The sequence below is a fragment of the Chiloscyllium punctatum genome, unplaced genomic scaffold, assembly GCF_047496795.1.
Source record: "Chiloscyllium punctatum isolate Juve2018m unplaced genomic scaffold, sChiPun1.3 scaffold_499, whole genome shotgun sequence".
NCBI lineage: Eukaryota > Metazoa > Chordata > Chondrichthyes > Orectolobiformes > Hemiscylliidae > Chiloscyllium > Chiloscyllium punctatum.
Window position 1 is genome coordinate 112,501 of NW_027310233.1, and position 9,040 is coordinate 121,540.

Consider the following 9,040-nt stretch of genomic DNA (forward strand, 5'->3'; position numbering starts at 1 on the left):
CTTAGAATTTTTTCGGGTTGGTACAAATCAGTAACCACTGACACTTAGAAATTTTTTCGGTAGGTACAAATCAGTAACCACTGACACTTAGAATTTTTTCGAGTCGGTATAAATGAGTAACCACTGACACTTAGAAATTTTTTCGGTAGGTACAAATCAGTAACCACTGACACTTAGAATTTTTTCGAGTCGGTATAAATCAGTAACCACTGACACTTAGAATTTTTTCGAGTCGGTATAAATCAGTAACCACTGACACTTAGAATTTTTTCGAGCCGGTATAAATCAGTAACCACTGACACTTAGAATTTTTTCGAGTTGGTACAAATCAGTAACCACTGACACTTAGAAATTTTTTCGGTAGGTACAAATCAGTAACCACTGACACTTAGAATTTTTTCGAGCCGGTATAAATCAGTAACCACTGACACTTAGAATTTTTTCGAGTTGGTACAAATCAGTAACCACTGACACTTAGAATTTTTTCGGGTTGGTACAAATCAGTAACCACTGACACTTAGAATTTTTTCGAGCCGGTATAAATCAGTAACCACTGACACTTAGAATTTTTTCGAGTTGGTACAAATCAGTAACCACTGACACTTAGATTTTTTTCGAGTTGGTACAAATCAGTAACCACTGACACTTAGAAATTTTTTCGGTAGGTACAAATCAGTAACCACTGACACTTAGAATTTTTTCGGGTTGGTACAAATCAGTAACCACTGACACTTAGAATTTTTTCGAGCCGGTATAAATCAGTAACCACTGACACTTAGAAATTTTTCGAGTTGGTACAAATCAGTAACCACTGACACTTAGAATTTTTTCGGGTTGGTACAAATCAGTAACCACTGACACTTAGAAATTTTTTCGGTAGGTACAAATCAGTAACCACTGACACTTAGAATTTTTTCGAGTCGGTATAAATGAGTAACCACTGACACTTAGAAATTTTTTCGGTAGGTACAAATCAGTAACCACTGACACTTAGAATTTTTTCGAGTCGGTATAAATCAGTAACCACTGACACTTAGAATTTTTTCGAGTCGGTATAAATCAGTAACCACTGACACTTAGAATTTTTTCGAGCCGGTATAAATCAGTAACCACTGACACTTAGAATTTTTTCGAGTTGGTACAAATCAGTAACCACTGACACTTAGAAATTTTTTCGGTAGGTACAAATCAGTAACCACTGACACTTAGAATTTTTTCGAGCCGGTATAAATCAGTAACCACTGACACTTAGAATTTTTTCGAGTTGGTACAAATCAGTAACCACTGACACTTAGAATTTTTTCGGGTTGGTACAAATCAGTAACCACTGACACTTAGAATTTTTTCGAGCCGGTATAAATCAGTAACCACTGACACTTAGAATTTTTTCGAGTTGGTACAAATCAGTAACCACTGACACTTAGATTTTTTTCGAGTTGGTACAAATCAGTAACCACTGACACTTAGAAATTTTTTCGGTAGGTACAAATCAGTAACCACTGACACTTAGAATTTTTTCGGGTTGGTACAAATCAGTAACCACTGACACTTAGAATTTTTTCGAGCCGGTATAAATCAGTAACCACTGACACTTAGAAATTTTTCGAGTTGGTACAAATCAGTAACCACTGACACTTAGAATTTTTTCGGGTTGGTACAAATCAGTAACCACTGACACTTAGAATTTTTTCGAGTCGGTATAAATCAGTAACCGCTGACACTTAGAATTTTTTCGAGCCGGTATAAATCAGTAACCACTGACACTTAGAATTTTTTCGAGTCGGTATAAATCAGTAACCACTGACACTTAGAATTTTTTAGGGTCGGTACAAATCAGTAACCACTGACACTTAGAATTTTTTCGAGTCGGTATAAATCAGTAACCACTGACACTTAGAATTTTTTCGAGTTGGTACAAATCAGTAACCACTGACACTTAGAATTTTTTCGAGTCGGTATAAATCAGTAACCACTGACACTTAGAATTTTTTCGGCTCCGTAGAAATCAGTAACCAAGCGCATTTTTGAATTGGTTACTGATTTCTCCGTTCGAGTTGCGGCTGCGGTTGGCTTCAAATAGTGGTGGGGGCTTAATTATCGCCGAGGGGAGCATGTCCCGGTGGTGTGGCCGAGGATGGAGTGCCTTTTGAAGGGGGTGTTTCTGAATTTGGACCCTTTTTGAGTTGCATGGCCGGATGGGTGTGGTTTTGAAGGGTGTGCCTGTCTGGAGTGCCACCGGCGTTGGTGTAAGGCTGAGGGTGGGCGTTCGGTTCCTGGTTAGGGATAGGGAAAGGGTGAGACTTAGCTTTAGTGCTCGTGCCCCCGATTTTGGTAATGTTTGACGCCAATTTTCCAAGGAGGCGAATGCAAGGCTTCAGAGGGACTTTGAGTGTTCGGGGGCGGGGTAGCTCAGCCGGATTTGCCCCGGCGGTTCTGCGGACGGTGTTGACTTCGAGGGCGGACCGGCCCCCGTGTTCAGTCCGAATATCGTGCATTGTTAACGGCGGGAAGTGTTCCGAAAGGGGATGGGATTGAATGTGACTGCTCAAGCCGACTTTGAGACCTGTAACGCGGGGAGCTCAGCCGGGTTTGACCCGGCGGTTCTGCCGACGGTCTCTCCTTCGAGGGGGGAGCGTCCCCCGTGTTCAGGCCGAATTTTGTGCATTTCCATCGGCGGGAAGAGGTCCAAACGGGAATGGGATTGAACGTGACTGCTCAAGCCGACTTTGAGACCTGTAACGCGGGTAGCTCAGCCGGGTTTGACCCGGCGGTTCTGGCGACGGTCTCGCCTTCGAGGGGGGAGCGTCCCCCGTGTTCAGGCCGAATTTTGTGCATTTCCATCGGCGGGAAGAGGTCCAAACGGGAATGGGATTGAATGTGACTGCTCAAGCCGACTTTGAGACCTGTAACGCGGGTAGCTCAGCCGGGTTTGACCCGGCGGTTCTGGCGACGGTCTCGCCTTCGAGGGGGGAGCGTCCCCCGTGTTCAGGCCGAATTTTGTGCATTTCCATCGGCGGGAAGAGGTCCAAACGGGAATGGGATTGAATGTGACTGCTCAAGCCGACTTTGAGACCTGTAACGCGGGTAGCTCAGCCGGATTTGACCCGGCGGTTCTGCCGACGGTCTCGTCTTCGAGGGGGGAGCGCCCACCGTGTACAGGCCGATTTTCATGCATTTCCAACCGTGGGAAGGGGTCCGAAAGGGGATGGGGGTGAAAGTGACTGCTCAACCCGACTTTGAGGCTTCTAACCCGGGTAGCTCGGCCGGGTTTGATCCGGCGGTTCTGCCGACGGTCTCGTCATCGAGGGGGGAGACTCCCCCGTGTTCAGGCCGATTTTCATGCATTTCCAACGGTGGGAAGTGGTCCAAAGGTCGATGGGGGTGGACGTGACTGCTCATACCGACTTTGAGACTTGTAAGCCGGGTAGCTCAGCCGGGTTTGACCCGGTGGTTCTGCCGACGGTCTCGTCTTCGAGGGCGGACCCTCCCCCGTGTTCAGGCCGATTTTCATGCATTTCGAAGCGTGGGAAGTGGCCCAAAAGGGAATGGGGGTGGACGTGACTGCTCATACCGACTTTGAGACTTGTAAGCCGGGTAGCTCAGCCGGGTTTGATCCGGCGGTTCTGCCGACGGTCCCGTCTTCGAGGGGGGAGCGCCCACCGTGTACAGGCCGATTTTCATGCATTTCCAACCGTGGGAAGGGGTCCGAAAGGGGATGGGGGTGAAAGTGACTGCTCAACCCGACTTTGAGGCTTCTAACCCGGGTAGCTCAGCCGGGTTTGATCCGGCGGTTCTGCCGACGGTCTCGTCATCGAGGGGGGAGACTCCCCCGTGTTCAGGCCGATTTTCATGCATTTCCAACGGTGGGAAGTGGTCCAAAGGTCGATGGGAGTGAATGTGACTGCTCAACCCGACTTTGAGACTTGTAAGCCGGGTAGGTCGGCCGGGTTTGATCCGGCGGTTCTGCCGACGGTCTCGTCTTCGAGGGCGGACCCTCCCCCGTGTTCAGGCCGATTTTCATGCATTTCGAACCGTGGGAAGTGGTCCAAAAGGGAATGGGGGTGGACGTGACTGCTCATACCGACTTTGAGACTTGTAAGCCGGGTAGCTCGGCCGGGTTTGACCCGGCGGTTCTGCCGACGGTCTTGTCTTCGAGGCGGGTGCCTCCCCCGTGTACAGGCCGATTTTCGTGCATTTCCAACCGTGGGAAGTGGTCCAAAAGGGGATGGGAGTGAACGTGACTGCTCAACCCGACTCTGAGGCTTCTTACCCGGATAGCTCAGCCGGGTTTGATCCGGCGGGTCTGCCGACGGTCTTGTCTTCGAGGCGGGTGCCTCCCCCGTGTACAGGCCGATTTTCATGCATTTCCAACCGTGGGAAGTGGTCCAAAAGGGGATGGGAGTGGACGTGACTGCTCAACCCGACTTTGGCGCTTCCGAGCCGGGTAGCTCAGCCGGGTTTGACCCGGCGGTTCTGCCGTCGGTCTCGTCTTCGAGGGGGGAGCGTCCCCCGTGTTCAGGCCGAATATTGTGCATTTCGAACCGTGGGAAGTGGTCCAAAAGGGAATGGGAGTGAACGTGACTGCTCAAGCCGACTTTGGCGCTTCCGAGCCGGGTAGCTCAGCCGGGTTTGATCCGGCGGTTCTGGCGACGGTCTCGTCTTCGGGGCGGCTGCCTCCCCCGTGTCCAGGCCGATTTTCATGCATTTGCAACCGTGGGAAGTGGTCCAAAAGGTGATGGGAGTGAATGTGACTGCTCAACCCGACTTTGGCGCTTCCGAGCCGGGTAGCTCAGCCGGGTTTGATCCGGCGGTTCTGCCGACGGTCTCGTCTTCGGGGCGGGTGCCTCCCCCGTGTACAGGCCGATTTTCATGCATTTCTATCGGTGGGAAGTGGTCCAAAAGGGAATGGGAGTGAACGTGACTGCTCAACCCGACTTTGGCGCTTCCGAGCCGGGTAGCTCAGCCGGGTTTGACCCGGCGGTTCTGCCGACGGTCTCGCCTTCGCGAGGGGGGCCTCCCCCGTGTACAGGCCGATTTTCATGCATTTCCAACCGTGGGAAGTGGTCCAAAAGGGAATGGGGGTGGACGTGACTGCTCATACCGACTTTGAGACTTGTAAGCCGGGTAGCTCAGCCGGGTTTGATCCTGCGGTTCTGCCGACGGTCTCGTCTTCGAGGGGGGAGCGTCCCCCGTGTTCGGGCCGAATTTTGTGCATTTCGAACCGTGGGAAGTGGTCCAAAAGGGAATGGGGGTGAACGTGACTGCTCAACCCGACTTTGGCGCTTCCGAGCCGGGTAGCTCAGCCGGGTTTGACCCGGCGGTTCTGCCGAGGGTCTCGTCTTCGAGGGGGGAGCGTCCCCCGTGTTCAGGCCGAATTTTGTGCATTTCGAACCGTGGGAAGTGGTCCAAAGGTCGATGGGAGTGAATGTGACTGCTCATACCGACTTTGAGGTTTCTAACCCGGGTAGCTCGGCCGGGTTTGACCCGGCGGTTCTGCCGACGGTCTCGTCTTCGAGGGCGGACCCTCCCCCGTGTACAGGCCGATTTTCATGCATTTCGAACCGTGGGAAGTGGTCCAAAAGCGGATGGGAGTGAACGTGACTGCTCAACCCGACTTTGGCGCTTCCGAGCCGGGTAGCTCAGCCGGGTTTGATCCGGCGGTTCTGCCGACGGTCTCGTCTTCGAGGCGGGTGCCTCCCCCGTGTACAGGCCGATTTTCATGCATTTCGAACCGCCGGAAGTGGTCCAAAAGGGGATGGGAGTGAATGTGACTGCTCAAGCCGACTTTGGCGCTTCCGAGCCGGGTAGCTCAGCCGGGTTTGACCCGGCGGTTCTGCCGACGGTCTCGTCTTCGAGGGGGGAGCGTCCCCCGTGTTCAGGCCGAATTTTGTGCATTTCGAACCGTGGGAAGTGGTCCAAAAGGGAATGGGGGTGAACGTGACTGCTCAACCCGACTTTGGCGCTTCCGAGCCGGGTAGCTCAGCCGGGTTTGACCCGGCGGTTCTGCCGAGGGTCTCGTCTTCGAGGGGGGAGCGTCCCCCGTGTTCAGGCCGAATTTTGTGCATTTCGAACCGTGGGAAGTGGTCCAAAGGTCGATGGGAGTGAATGTGACTGCTCATACCGACTTTGAGGTTTCTAACCCGGGTAGCTCGGCCGGGTTTGACCCGGCGGTTCTGCCGACGGTCTCGTCTTCGAGGGCGGACCCTCCCCCGTGTACAGGCCGATTTTCATGCATTTCGAACCGTGGGAAGTGGTCCAAAAGCGGATGGGAGTGAACGTGACTGCTCAACCCGACTTTGGCGCTTCCGAGCCGGGTAGCTCAGCCGGGTTTGATCCGGCGGTTCTGCCGACGGTCTCGTCTTCGAGGCGGGTGCCTCCCCCGTGTACAGGCCGATTTTCATGCATTTCGAACCGCCGGAAGTGGTCCAAAAGGGGATGGGAGTGAATGTGACTGCTCAAGCCGACTTTGGCGCTTCCGAGCCGGGTAGCTCAGCCGGGTTTGACCCGGCGGTTCTGCCGACGGTCTCGTCTTCGAGGGGGGAGCGTCCCCCGTGTTCAGGCCGAATTTTGTGCATTTCGAACCGTGGGAAGTGGTCCAAAAGGGAATGGGGGTGAACGTGACTGCTCAACCCGACTTTGGCGCTTCCGAGCCGGGTAGCTCAGCCGGGTTTGACCCGGCGGTTCTGCCGAGGGTCTCGTCTTCGAGGGGGGAGCGTCCCCCGTGTTCAGGCCGAATTTTGTGCATTTCGAACCGTGGGAAGTGGTCCAAAGGTCGATGGGAGTGAATGTGACTGCTCATACCGACTTTGAGGCTTCTAACCCGGGTAGCTCGGCCGGGTTTGACCCGGCGGTTCTGCCGACGGTCTCGTCTTCGAGGGCGGACCCTCCCCCGTGTACAGGCCGATTTTCATGCATTTCGAACCGCCGGAAGTGGTCCAAAAGGGGATGGGAGTGAACGTGACTGCTCAAGCCGACTTTGAGGCTTCTAACCCGGGTAGCTCAGCCGGGTTTGACCCGGCGGTGCTGCCGACGGTCTCGCCTTCGAGAGGGGGCCCTCCCCCGTGTACAGGCCGATTTTCGTGCATTTCTATCGGTGGGAAGTGGTCCAAAGGTCGATGGGAGTGAATGTGACTGCTCAACCCGACTTTGAGGCTTCCGAGCCGGGTAGCTCAGCCGGGTTTGATCCGGCGGTTCTGCCGACGGTCTCGTCTTCGAGGCGGGTGCCTCCCCCGTGTACAGGCCGATTTTCATGCATTTCGAACCGCCGGAAGTGGTCCAAAAGGGGATGGGAGTGAATGTGACTGCTCAAGCCGACTTTGGCGCTTCCGAGCCGGGTAGCTCAGCCGGGTTTGACCCGGCGGTTCTGCCGACGGTCTCGTCTTCGAGGGGGGAGCGTCCCCCGTGTTCAGGCCGACTTTTGTGCATTTCGAACCGTGGGAAGTGGTCCAAAAGGGAATGGGGGTGAACGTGACTGCTCAACCCGACTTTGGCGCTTCCGAGCCGGGTAGCTCAGCCGGGTTTGACCCGGCGGTTCTGCCGAGGGTCTCGTCATCGAGGGCGGACCCTCCCCCGTGTTCAGGCCGATTTTCATGCATTTCGAAGCGTGGGAAGTGGCCCAAAAGGGAATGGGGGTGGACGTGACTGCTCATACCGACTTTGAGACTTGTAAGCCGGGTAGCTCAGCCGGGTTTGACCCGGCGGTTCTGCCGAGGGTCTCGTCTTCGAGGGGGGAGCGCCCACCGTGCCCAGGCCGAATTACGTGCATTTCTATCGGTGGGAAGTGGTCCAAAAGGGAATGGGAGTGAACGTGACTGCTCAACCCGACTTTGAGACTTGTAAGCCGGGTAGCTCAGCCGGGTTTGACCCGGCGGTTCTGCCGACGGTCTCGTCTTCGAGGGGGGAGCGTCCCCCGTGTTCAGGCCGACTTTTGTGCATTTCGAACCGTGGGAAGTGGTCCAAAAGGGAATGGGGGTGAACGTGACTGCTCAACCCGACTTTGGCGCTTCCGAGCCGGGTAGCTCAGCCGGGTTTGACCCGGCGGTTCTGCCGAGGGTCTCGTCATCGAGGGCGGACCCTCCCCCGTGTTCAGGCCGATTTTCATGCATTTCGAAGCGTGGGAAGTGGCCCAAAAGGGAATGGGGGTGGACGTGACTGCTCATACCGACTTTGAGACTTGTAAGCCGGGTAGCTCAGCCGGGCTTGATCCGGCGGTTCTGCCGACGGTCTCGTCTTCGAGGGGGGAGCGCCCACCGTGCCCAGGCCGAATTACGTGCATTTCTATCGGTGGGAAGTGGTCCAAAAGGGAATGGGAGTGAACGTGACTGCTCAACCCGACTTTGAGACTTGTACGCCGGGTAGCTCAGCCGGGTTTGACCCGGCGGTTCTGCCGACGGTCTCGTCTTCGGGGCGGGTGCCTCCCCCGTGTTCAGGCCGATTTTCATGCATTTCGAACCGTGGGAAGGGGTCCAAAAGGGGATGGGAGTGAACGTGACTGCTCAAGCCGACTTTGAGGCTTCTAACCCGGGTAGCTCAGCCGGGTTTGACCCGGCGGTGCTGCCGACGGTCTCGCCTTCGAGAGGGGGCCCTCCCCCGTGTACAGGCCGATTTTCGTGCATTTCTATCGGTGGGAAGTGGTCCAAAGGTCGATGGGAGTGAATGTGACTGCTCAACCCGACTTTGAGGCTTCCGAGCCGGGTAGCTCAGCCGGGTTTGATCCGGCGGTTCTGCCGACGGTCTCGTCTTCGAGGCGGTTGCCTCCCCCGTGTACAGGCCGATTTTCATGCATTTCGAACCGTGGGAAGTGGTCCAAAAGGGGATGGGAGTGAATGTGACTGCTCAAGCCGACTTTGGCGCTTCCGAGCCGGGTAGCTCAGCCGGGTTTGGCCCGGCGGTTCTGCCGACGGTCTCGTCATCGGGGGCGGACCCTCCACCGTGTACAGGCCGATTTTCATGCATTTCGAACCGTGGGAAGTGGTCCAAAAGGGAATGGGGGTGAACGTGACTGCTCATACCGACTTTGAGGCTTCTAACCCGGGTAGCT